The 12,265-nt window shown below is 43.2% G+C and overlaps 1 protein-coding gene across 1 annotated transcript in view; it reads right to left on the reverse strand.

Annotated features, from left to right (window-relative positions):
• Positions 1-12,265, reverse strand: part of CCDC92B (coiled-coil domain containing 92B) — a 37,162-nt gene that overhangs the window by 11,661 nt on the left and 13,236 nt on the right. The gene's annotated exons all lie outside the window — the stretch shown is intronic.

A 12,265-nucleotide genomic window follows, 5' to 3' on the forward strand; every position in this document is an offset into this window, starting at 1 on the left:
AGTCATTGAGAGGTGTGAGCTTGCATTTGCTGGGCAATCTCATTTACCGTATTTTTTGCCCTATAGGACGCACTTTTTCCCCTCCAAAAATGAAGGGGAAATGTGTGTGCGTCCTATGGGGCGAATGCAGGCTTTCGCTGAAGCCTGGAGAGCGAGAGGAGTTGGCTCTCCCAAAAAACTATGTCCGTCTTATGGGGCGAAAAATACAGTATTTTAGGTCTAATTTGAGCCTAGCAAACTCTCATCTCCGCATCAACACAAAGACGCCTTTCTCTTTTCTGATCTTTCACATTTGTCTTAGTTGAAAATCCCTGTTCAGAAACAAGGTGTTGTGGGGAACTGCAGAAGAATAGCCAATGCTCTTGAAATGTTTAAATGTTTCTTCTTCTTCTTTTTTCCTCCCCATTTTATTTATTTATAAATGTTCTTATTTTACATATGCATACATTGTCATATTACATTACAGGGCTTATTATAATATAATTTCCGGACTTCCGGAGGCAGCGCGAACGGCAATGGCTGCCCTTTCCTAGTCGGGAGAGGGAAGCTCCGCTGAAAACGGGTCTTCCGCTGCGGCGAAGCGGAGACCCATCTTGGAAAACCACAGGCGGCAGAAGCCTGTGGTCCTGGGACCCGGCGGGTGCCAGGAGCGCCCCCCAAAACGTTGAAGGAACCCCGTAAGGGGCTCCGGATCGCGGAGGGGGTTGCGGCGCTGTGGGTTGTTCCGCAATCGGCGGAGTGAAGCCGCGTTGCTGCTGCCGGTGAGCGCTGACATTTCTTCCTAAACCTTTGATTCGGAAAGCAACAATCCGTGAGTAATAAGGATTTTACAAAACTTTGAGATCTAAAAGTATTGAATTTGGCTGAAAGCGGAGCGACGAAAAAGAGGAAGTCCGTCTTCCGCTAACACTGAACTTCAAAGCAAAGAGCTGGAGAGTGGAGGCAAAGAGTGAGCTGTTAATTTAACTGATCTGGAAACCCGTGGAAATTATTTTTAAACAGAATAAGGACTTTAAGTAATTGATATATGACTTTTGTTTGGACTGTGATACCCTTCTCTTATTTGGATTACAAATTGAGTAAGAAACCCAGGTGCTGGAACTGCCTGAGTAATTGAGCTGTCAGTCTGTAAGGCTGGATACTTTGAATTTAAACTCTGAAATAATCTGAGGGAGTTTGGACTGGCTACTTTGAAACACCTTTTGGAATACCAGTAAGCACTGTTTGAAACATTGTTTTTTCTTTCTAAATACTAACTCTGCTAAAAACTACCTTATTGAAGGTTCCTGGACATTAAACCAGACTTTATTAATTTTATCGGAATTGATCTCTTCCCCAAAGACATTTTAAGCTCCCCCTAGAGGATTTGGGATTTACAGCAGTGACATTGTTTTACTTTCCTTTTCCCGGCCTCCTGTTTGATTGTTACCATCTGGGCTGTCGCTTTCTCATGGGAACAACTCAGCTTGACCTTGACTTTTAGATAACTCTGGAATGAGTGGCGCAAAAAAAAAGGGACCGAAAACCAGACAAACAACTTTAACAACTCTAACCGCAGCCTCTAAGGCACGTAGATCATCTGTGCCTACTTTGCATTCTTCGCCTATTTTGACTTCTGAGGAAGAAGCTGCTTCTCTGCCACGGGCAGAAACCGAGGAATTACAATTGGAAGAGATGGCCTCAGGAGCAACTGGCTCCATTTTAGAGAAAATTCTTGAAAAACTGGAATCTTTGGATAAAAAAGTTGATCAGCATATAGCTAAAGTTGATCAAAACACAGAATGTTTAAAGAGATTAACTGAACAAGTTGCACAGAATGTACAAGCAATTGGAGAAGTGAAGGAGGCTGCAGGTGAAAATCGGAAATTGGCTGAGGACACCAGCCAAAAACTGGAAAAATTAGAAAAAGAGGTAAGACCACTCAGCAAACAAGTAGGTGAACACCAGACTTATCTCTCCATGATAGAACTGCGGAACAGGGAGACTAATTTAAGGATAAGGTCGGTACCAGAGGTGGAAGAAGGCAATCTAGCTGAGTTTCTGACTAAAGAATTTTCCAAGTTTTGGAACTTAGAGGAAAAAGACCTTAAAATCATATCAGCCTTTAGGCTTGGAAGACTTATAAAGAAAGAGAAGCCCAGAGACTGCTTAATAACATTGAGATCAAAGGAGGAAAGGGACAAGATTTTAGGCCTGCACTACGGAAAGTCACTGGATATTTTGGACAAGAGAATTGAAATTTATAAGGATATTCCTAAACAACTGTTGGACCTTAGATCTGATTATTTGGAACTAGCAAGACTGCTGAGGAGCAACTCAATTATCTTCAGGTGGGATTTTCCTCAAGGATTATCTTTCACTTTTAGAGGGAAGAAGATTAAAATTAGAACATTGGAAGATAGAGACAAGTTTCTGACTGCCTACAGAGAGGACCTGCAAAAAGGACTTGAACTATCTTCAGGGCTTGGAGCACCAGGGGCGCTTGTACCCTCGGATTCTGAAGATTCAGCGAATAAGGTACCACCCTTAGAAAAATAACAAGATTTATTCAGGATGTCTCTGCAACTTTTGAGTTGGAATATAAATGGTTGTAACATTCCGGAAAAAAGGAGAAAATTTTTTCATATATTAAAAAAAGAACAATTGGACATTATCTGCTTACAAGAAACACATGTGACAAGGCTCCACAGAAAAGTATTAATAAATAAAAGACTTGGCCAGGAATTTATATCTTCGGACAAAGTAAAGAAGAGAGGCGTGGTGATATATGCAAAAGAGAGCCTGTCACCTAAATTTTTATTTAAAGATGAACATGGAAGAATTTTGGCAATTGAAATACAGCACCAGGGAGAAAAGATTCTTATACTAGGAATTTATGCACCAAATGAATGGAAATCGGAATTTTTCAAGAAGTTGCATGAGATCATGCTGGATTATCTGGACTATGACAACATCATTATGATGGGAGACATGAACGGAGTCGTATCAACTAACATGGATAAGTCACAAAGCCAAAATGTTACAAAAGATGGCAGACTACCAAAGACCTTTTTTGAATTGACAGACAATATGGATTGGATTGACATCTGGAGAACGAAGAACCCCTTAGGAAAAGAAGGAACATTCTTCTCTGAAGCCCAGCTGACTTGGACAAGAATCGACCAAATATGGATAACTAGAGGTCTGGCACCCAAGGTCAGAAAGGTGGAAATCTGCCCAAAGACCTGCTCCGACCATAACGCATTGAAAATGGACATGATACTATTACCAACCGGCTCTTTTAGATGGAAGATGAATGACAATTTGTTCAGAGACCAGGAGATTATTAAGAAGGCCCAAAAAGCATTGAAGGATTACTTTGAGATAAATATGAACACTACGGTGGAAAAAAGAATTATTTGGGATGCAAGTAAAGCTGTGATGAGGGGGTTCTTGATACAACAGAACGCTGCAAGGAAGAGGATACAAAATGACAGAAAAGATAAGATTTTGGAGAATATAAAAGAATTAGAGAAGAAGTTAAGATTAAACCCGAAGTCACAGCCGATCTTGAGAGAAATCAAACTCTATCAAGCACAATATTCCAAATTGATAAACCAGGAAATAGAGTGGAAGATTATATTAATGAAACAAAAAACTTTTGAATCGGCAAATAAATGTGGGAAACTGCTAGCTTGGCAGTTGAAGAAGAGACAAAAATTAAATACAGTTACAAATTTGGAAATCGAAGGAAGAAACATTCAGAACCCCAAGGAGATTAGAAAGTGTTTTCAGAAATATTTCAAAAAATTATATACTCAAGGGCCGCAGGATGAGGCTGAGATTAAACAATTTTTGGAGAAAAATGGACTGAAAAAGTTGTCACAAGAAAATAGATTACTCCTGAACAGCAAAATAACACGCCAAGAGATTGAAAATGCCATTCAGAACATGAAATTGGGCAAATCTCCAGGGCCTGATGGGCTAACCTCCAAGTATTATAAGACACTAAAAGACTATTTGATACAACCACTGATGGAGGTCAGCAATGAAATTATGGAGGGGAAGAAGGCGCCGGAATCGTGGAAAGAAGCTTTTATCACATTGATACCAAAATCGGAAGCTGAAAAGACACAACTTAAGAACTACCGTCCCATCTCCCTGTTAAATGTGGATTACAAAATATTTGCAGATGTCCTGGCAAGTAGACTTAAAAAAGTTTTAAATGAAGTAATTCACAAAGACCAGGCAGGCTTTCTCCCAGGTAGACATATGTTTGGTAATACAAGGAACATTATTGACATTTTGGAACTTTTGCAAACAGACATAAACACTAAAGCAGTGCTAATTTTCATAGATGCGGAGAAAGCCTTTGATAATATCTCTTGGAAATTTATGAAGGGAAATTTAAAAGAAATGGGAGTGGGTCGGGGTTTTGAGAATGGGATTGATGCAATATATTCAGAACAAAAGGCTAAATTGATAGGAAATAATGTGGTCACAGAAGAGTTTAAAATTGAAAAAGGAACACGACAAGGCTGCCCGATTTCCCCTTTGTTATTTATATCGGTTCTGGAGGTGCTCCTGAATATGATTAGAGGGGACCGGTTGGTGGAAGGGATCCAGGTCGGAGCGAAACAATATAAACTAAAAGCCTTTGCAGATGACCTGGTTCTGACCCTGCAGGAGCCAGAATCTAGTACAATAAGAGTATTACAATTGATTCAAGATTTTGGTCGGGTGGCGGGATTTAAGCTAAATAAACAGAAAACTAAGGTGCTGGGAAAAAATTTGACAGATACAGAGTCGGAACGGTTTCAGAGAGAAACAGAATTAACTGTGGTTAAAAAAGTAAAGTACCTAGGGGTAAATATAACAGCAAAGAATCTGAGTCTATTTAAGGATAACTATGAAAAATGCTGGTTGGAAATTAAGAGAGACTTGGATAGCTGGACAAAATTGAAGCTTTCCTTGTTAGGCCGAATTGCTGCTGTTAAGATGAATGTATTGCCAAGAATGTTGTTTTTGTTTCAAACATTGCAGATTGTGGACAAGACGGAGTGTTTCCGGAAGTGGCAGAGAGATATTTCTAAATTTGTCTGGCAGGGCAAAAAGCCCAGAATTAAGTTTAAGATACTAACTGATGCAAAAGAAAGAGGGGGCTTTGCCCTGCCAGACTTAAAGCTGTACTATGAAGCCGCAGCTTTCTGCTGGCTAAAAGACTGGCTACTTCTCGAAGACACTGATGTACTGGATCTGGAAGGTTTTAACAATGCTTTTGGTTGGCATGCATATTTATGGTATGACAAGGTTAAGATAAATAGGGTCTTCAAAAACCATATTGTCAGGAAAGCAGTATTTAATGTCTGGACAAAATACAAAGACTTATTGGAAAACAAAACTCCGAGGTGGCTTTCACCTCTGGAAGCTAAGGCCCGGAAAAAACCCAATATGGAGGCCAAATGGCCAAAATATTGGGAAATATTAGAAAAAGATGGAGACAATTGGAAATTGCAGAGTTTGGAGAAAATGAAGGATAAAGTGCGAGACTGGTTACACTATGCTCAGATTAAAGAAGTCTTTAAAAATGATAAAAAGGTAGGGTTCCAGGTGGAGAAATCGAAGTTGGAAACAGAATTGCTAGAGCCTAAGACTAAGGTACTCTCAAGAATGTATAACTTGCTGTTAAAATGGAATACACAAGATGAAATGGTTAAATCAGTCATGATAAAGTGGGCTCAGGACATTGGGTATAATATTATGTTTGAGGACTGGGAAAGGCTGTGGACCATCGGGTTGAACTTCACTGCATGTAATGCTCTGAAGGAAAATGTAATGAAAATGATATATAGATGGTACATGACCCCAGTTAAACTTGCCAAAATATACCATTTGTCTGATAATAAATGTTGGAAATGTAAAGAACATGAAGGAACATTCTTTCACCTCTGGTGGACCTGCCCTAAAGTGAAGGCCTTCTGGGAAATGATATATAATGAGCTGAAGAAGGTATTTAGGTATACCTTTACTAAGAAACCAGAGGCCTTCCTTCTGGGTATTGTCGGCCAGAAGGTGTTAAAGAAGGACCGAACATTTTTTATGTATGCAACAACGGCAGCAAGGATACTCATTGCTAAGAATTGGAAAACTCAAGATCTACCCACACTGGAAGAGTGGCAGATGCAGCTGATAGACTATATGCAACTGGCCGAGATGACTGGCAGGATCCGAGACCTGGGAGAAGAGAGGGTTGAAGAGGACTGGGGAAAATTTAAGACTTATTTACAGAAATACTGCAATTTGGTTGAATGCTAAGAAGGATGCTAGATCATAAATAATTGCCTACCATTGAATTAGATTTGATTTTGATGATAAGTGAGAAATAAGGAAAATATAAATTTATTTTGGAGAATTGTTAGATTTTACCTAAATAAGCGGTGATAAATATTGTAAACAAGTGGGTAATTTGCTTGGAAAAAACCTTTTGCAACGATGTAAGTGGGAGCGGGAGATGAGAGGGAGTCCAAAGAAGAGACGAAATTATGTTATGATATAAGTAATTTTTATTTATGCATTTGTATTTAAAAATCTTAATAAATATGAAATTAAAAAAAATATTATAATATAATTTCCGACATGTATACAAAGTTTATATACAAAATTTATATACCTAAAGAAAGAAAAAAGAAAGAAAAAAAGAAACAACAAAGACAAAAAGCTATTCCAAAATCATATATGCAACAACACTACGGACTTTCTGTCAACCCCGTTGTATATTCCTTTTTTACAAATGAATATACTCTTATTATTGTATATTTCTTTACATTTTATCTAATGCATTCCCATATCAATATGTACCCTTAATCTTATTTCTCAACTCCATTTCTCTCCAACGTCAATTGACGTTAAAATGTTAAAATGTTTCTTTGATTTCCCCTTGAATTTTCCTGCCACACTTGCCGTCCTCTCCTGCCACACCAGCGCTGCACTCATTGAGAACCACTGCTCTAACCACTACACCACACTGCCAAATAGCAAGGTCCAAGCTGAGGTGGCGAGGCCAAAGGGATCGCCCTTCCAGATCTGCTCCTGTGCCCTGAGTGCCTTGGATTTCATGCTGCCAGATTCCAAATCAAAATCAAATGCCGGCTGTGCAATTTGAAGGCCGTTTCAGCCTGATTAACTCTGAGAAGCTGAGGCAGGCCCAGAAGTGGGGCAGAAATGCATGCTGGGAGAACACTCAGTCTATCTCCTTCCTCTCTTGTAAAACCAGGCCAGCCCCAGAGGTGGTTGCATTAGAAGGGCAAACAGCACTTTGCTTGGCAGCAGAGCATGAATCCCAGTGCACTCTACTCCAGACTTGGAAACCAATCCTTTTTCGGATGCCGGTTTCTCTGTGCGATGCAACAAACCCAGTTAAATTTCCAGGGAAATTCCAAATGGCGCTCTGTTCTGGCAGTGCGGCAAACAGCATTCAATTAAACACGGTTTTGCGCCCTTTGATTGGACCTTAATGGCACAATCCTATGTAGAGACATGAATAGGGGGCAGGAACAGGTCAATGAGATTTAAACACCTGTAAGTGTCTATCTTGAGAGTCCCATGGACTGCAAGAAGATCAAACCTATCCATTCTTAAGGAAATCAGCCCTGAGTGCTCACTGGAAGGACAGATCCTGAAGCTGAGGCTCCAGTACTTTGGCCACCTCATGAGAAGAGAAGACTCCCTGGAAAAGTCCCTGATGTTGGGAAAGATGGAGGGCACAAGGAGAAGGGGATGACAGAGGATGAGATGGTTGGATAGTGTTCTCGAAGCTACCAGCATGAGTTTGACCAAACTGTGGGAGGCAGTGGAAGACAGGAGTGCCTGGCGTGCTCTGGTCTATGGGGTCACGAAGAGTCGGACATGACTAAACGACTAAAAAACAACAACAACAAAGTGCATATCAGATTTCAGCCTTCTGTCAAGGCTCTGTCAAGGCTATGGGAAAGCCATTCCTCCCCTGGTTGCAACAAGAGCAGAGAAAACAAGGTAGAGTCCTTTCTAATGAGTTTTATCCAATGCTAATAGCGAGAGACAAAAGAACGCAACAAGCCTTAACAATGGTGTTGCTCCAAACTGGGTTCCTCCTCCCTCCTTCGTAGCAACAGCACTTTCCCTTATGGTGGCCACCTGAGGTCAAATGTCTCTGATTCTGTTGTTCCTGCACCTTTAATGAACGCCGAGTTCTGGGGGAAAGGGGATCAGAAATACTCTCCAGTGACAATGTGTCAGCTGGTTCCCCTTCCACATCTCCCCCCTTCTTCTAACACTTCCCAATTCTTCCGTTCGCCTGTCTCTGAGCTGTGACTTCCCTCAAACTCCTCAAAGCCCTGCTGTAATTCAAGACTGCATTCCTCTCCTTCAGCAGTGTCAGGAGAAGTGGGGGGCATGATCCCCACCATTCCTCCTCCTCTCTCTCGCCCCCTCTTGAGTCCAATCCCTGACACCTTCATCTGCCACCAGGAGCAAGCCCCTCAACTGAGTGGTAGGAATGCCCTATTGAAAAGAAGACAACTAATGGTCTTGATATCTACCAGCTCCATCTGGTATGCAGGCTGAGACCCTACCTGCCCTTGGACTGTCTCGCCAGAGTGGTGCATGCTCTGGTTATCTCTCGTTTGGACTACTGCAATGCGCTCTGTGTGGGGCTACCTTTGAAGGTGACCCGGAAACTACAACTAATCCAGAATGCAGCAGATAGACTGGTGACTGGGGGCGGCCGCTGAGACCACATAACACCGGTCTTGAAAGACCTATATTGGCTCCCAGTTCATTTCCAAGCACAATTCAAAATGTTGGTGCTGACCTTTCAAGCCCTAAACGGCCCTGGTCCAGTATATCTGAACGAGCGTCTCCACCTCCATTGTTCTACCTGGACACTGAGGTCCAGCACCGAGGGCCTTCTGGCGGTTCCCTCTCTGCGAGAAGCAAAGCTACAGGGAACCAGGCAGAGGGCCTTCTTGGTAGTGACACCCGCCCTGTGGAACACCCTCCCATCAGATGTCAAAGAGATAAACATTACCAGACTTTTAGAAGACACCTGAAGGCAGCCCTGTTTAGGGAAACTTTTAATGTTTGATGCATTACGGTACTTTAATATTTTGCTGGAAGCCACCCAGAGTGGCTGGGGAAGTCCAGCTAGATGGGCGGGGTATAAAGAATAAATTATTATTATTATTATTATTATTATTATTATTATTATTATTAATTAGAACGCAGGGAGCTGCCTTCCTCCAAATTGGCTCATTGGCCCATCTTGCTCAGTAGTGTCCACTCTGACTGGCAGCAGCTCTTCTAGGATTTCAGGTAGGAAGTCTCTCCCAGGCCTATCCTGGAGGTGTCAGGGATTAAACGTGGGACTGTCTGCATGCAAAGCTGAGGCTCTGCCACTGAGCCAGGGCCTTTTCTCCAGACTCAGTAGAAGACATTGTATGTTCATTGGGAAAGGGGACACAGAAGGTGGCAGGTTCAACCCCCAGCATGTTCAAGTGGGACTAAGCAAGAGCCTTGCATGAATCCCTGGACAGCTGCTGCCAGCCAGTGTAGACCAGTGTCTATTCACGCCTGCATTGACATCTCAGTGACCTGGGGGATGGAGGATGGAGGAGGCATTACTGCCTTCTAATAGGTGGACAGGACAGGTGGTGTAACAAACAGGTGGGACTGGACATAGATTCATAGAACTGTAGAGTTGGAAGGGTCCAACGGTTTACAAACTTAATCCATTCCAGAAGTCTGTTGTTAAACCAAAACTGTTCTTAAACCAAGGCGTGCTTTCCCTAATGAGGCCTCCTGCCACCAGTGCCCTTCCACCATTCGGATTCTATTCTTAGACCGAGGTAAAGTTCTCAAACCAAGACACTATTTCCGGTTTTGCAGAGTTTGTAAACCAAATCGTTCTTAAACTGGACTGTTCTTAAACCGAGGTACTACTGTACTCTGGGTGTGGTTTGGCCGAAGCAGAATAGACGAGTATTATGACTTCCCTTAAGGGACGCGCGTGGCGCTGTGGGTAAAACCTCAGCACCTAGGACTTGCCAATTGCATGGTCGGCGGTTCGAATCCCTGCGGCGGGGTGAGCTCCCGTCTTTCGGTCCCAGCTCCTGCCCACCTAGCAGTTCGAAAGCACCCTTAAGTGCAAGTAGATAAATAGGTACTGCTTTATAGCGGGAAGGTAAGCGGCGTTCCGTGTGCTGCTCTGGTGCCGGTTCACTGGAGCAGCTTCGTCACGCTGGCCACGTGACCCGGAGGTGTCTGCGGACAGCGCTGGCTCCCGGCCTCTAGAGTGAGATGAGCGCACACCCCTAGAGTCTGTCAAGACTGGCCCGTACGGGCAGGGGTACCTTTACCTTTACCTTTATGACTTCCCTTGACCTGCATACTAGACTTCTGTTGATGCAGCCTAGAATAGCATTAGCCTTTTTTTGCTGCTGCATCACACTGTTGACTCATGTTAAGCTTGTGGTCCACTAATACCCCTAGATCTTTTTCACATGTACTGCTAGTAAGCCAGAAGCCCCACATCTTATATCCTCCACCAGGGCCAGGGCCTTTTCAGTGATGGCTCCGACCTGGTGGAATGCTCTGTCCCATGAGACTAGGGCCCTTCAGGATTTAACCTCCTTCCATCGGGCCTGTAAGACAGAGCTATTCCGCATGGACTTTAATTTGAATTCAGCCTGATCTTTTCTTTCCCTTCCCTCCCCCTCCCCTTTTATGAAGATCATCCGCTCTGAGACCCCACAGCTAATTCTCCCCTGACCTCCTCGCTGGCCCAAGCAGGACTAATTCAGCCAGCTGGCGCTGGTGACTATCTAATGCTTATTAGATGGGTTTTCCCCAAATTGATTTCTTAACTTTGAATTTTATTGTTATTTATGTTTTTATACTGTATTTTATGCTGCTTTTACAATTAAGTGCTTTAAATTTGTTGTTAGCCACCCTGAGCCAGGTTTTCTGAACCGGGAAGGGTGGGGCATAAATAAAAAAATATTATTTATTATTATTATCTTATATTTGTGCAGCTGGACATTCCTGCCTTAGTGCAGATCATGGTTTATGACATTCCTGGAGGCAAAGTTGGTGGCACCATAAGCTTCAAGTTGCAAGAAAGGAGATTCCTACTGAACACCAGGAAGTACTTTCTGGTAAGTACTGGTAAGTACTTACTGGTACTTTCTGGTAAGAGCTGTTTGACAGCTAGAGATGGGGCCTGCGCCTTGCACTGTGGGGACTGGTGGGGAGACAAGGCAAGGGAAATTCACCCCATTAGGTCTTTTCCCAGGACCCTCTTCCTTGGGCTCTCCTGATCCAGGTAGAGACCTTCCCAGCCCACTGGATCCTTCTCAGTGGTCATTTGTTGGCCACTTGTCTCCTCTGTCCTGGCCTGGCCAGCTCCTGCTCCACTCAGAGCCTGTGACATCAGGATGCTATTCATATCCAGTGTTCTAAACAAAGAACAGAATGAGCATTCTGAAGCCAGCCCCTAAAAAAGCACTGCATTCTTTGACTTGTACGACTCATGCAAGCTTTGCAAATTAAAGTTGCAGTTCAAGCACAATTGCTTCTTCTTTAGCCTGTCTCTTTTCTTCTGTTGCCGATCACAGAGCTGCAAAAAACCGAAATGAAACACGGGCTCCTGCAAATCATTTAGTTGAAACCAGATGTCCCAACTGCCTCTGTTAACAGGGGTTTGTTCCAATTTTCTTTTACCTAACATAGGTAGTTGTGCCTGTTTGGTCCCCATTGGGGAAAGACCAGATGGGTACCTTCTTCAAACTGCATCAACGTGAGCTGCAAAAGTCACCACGGAGTGGTCCCTGGGGTGGAGAACCTTGGAATCACAGAGCTGGGAGCTGCCTCAAAGGTTCACCTATCAGGGATGCTGTTACCAGAAACCCATTGCTCTGGCATCTCTGATAGGTGGCCATTTGGGCTCTGATTACGAAGGAGAGTCCACCACATTCAAGGCACTGAACAGCTTGCACCACCAGGAACATCTTCTAGATTTTAGTCTAAATTGGCATGGCAAACCTGTAGCCCTTCAGATGTGGTTGGATTTCAACTTCCATCAGCCCCAGCCAAACTGGCCACTGTTTGGGGGTGATAGGATCTGGACTTCAGCCGAAACTCTGGAGCCATCGTTCCTCACCCTAGCCCTTGTGAGCTCAACTCCACCACGTCTGGCCTAAGGATGGGGTGTGTGTCATTCTGCCAATTCAATTTATTTCACATCCTCATTTTT

The sequence above is a fragment of the Podarcis cretensis genome (assembly GCF_951804945.1).
Source record: "Podarcis cretensis genome assembly, chromosome: 15".
Taxonomy (NCBI): domain Eukaryota; kingdom Metazoa; phylum Chordata; class Lepidosauria; order Squamata; family Lacertidae; genus Podarcis; species Podarcis cretensis.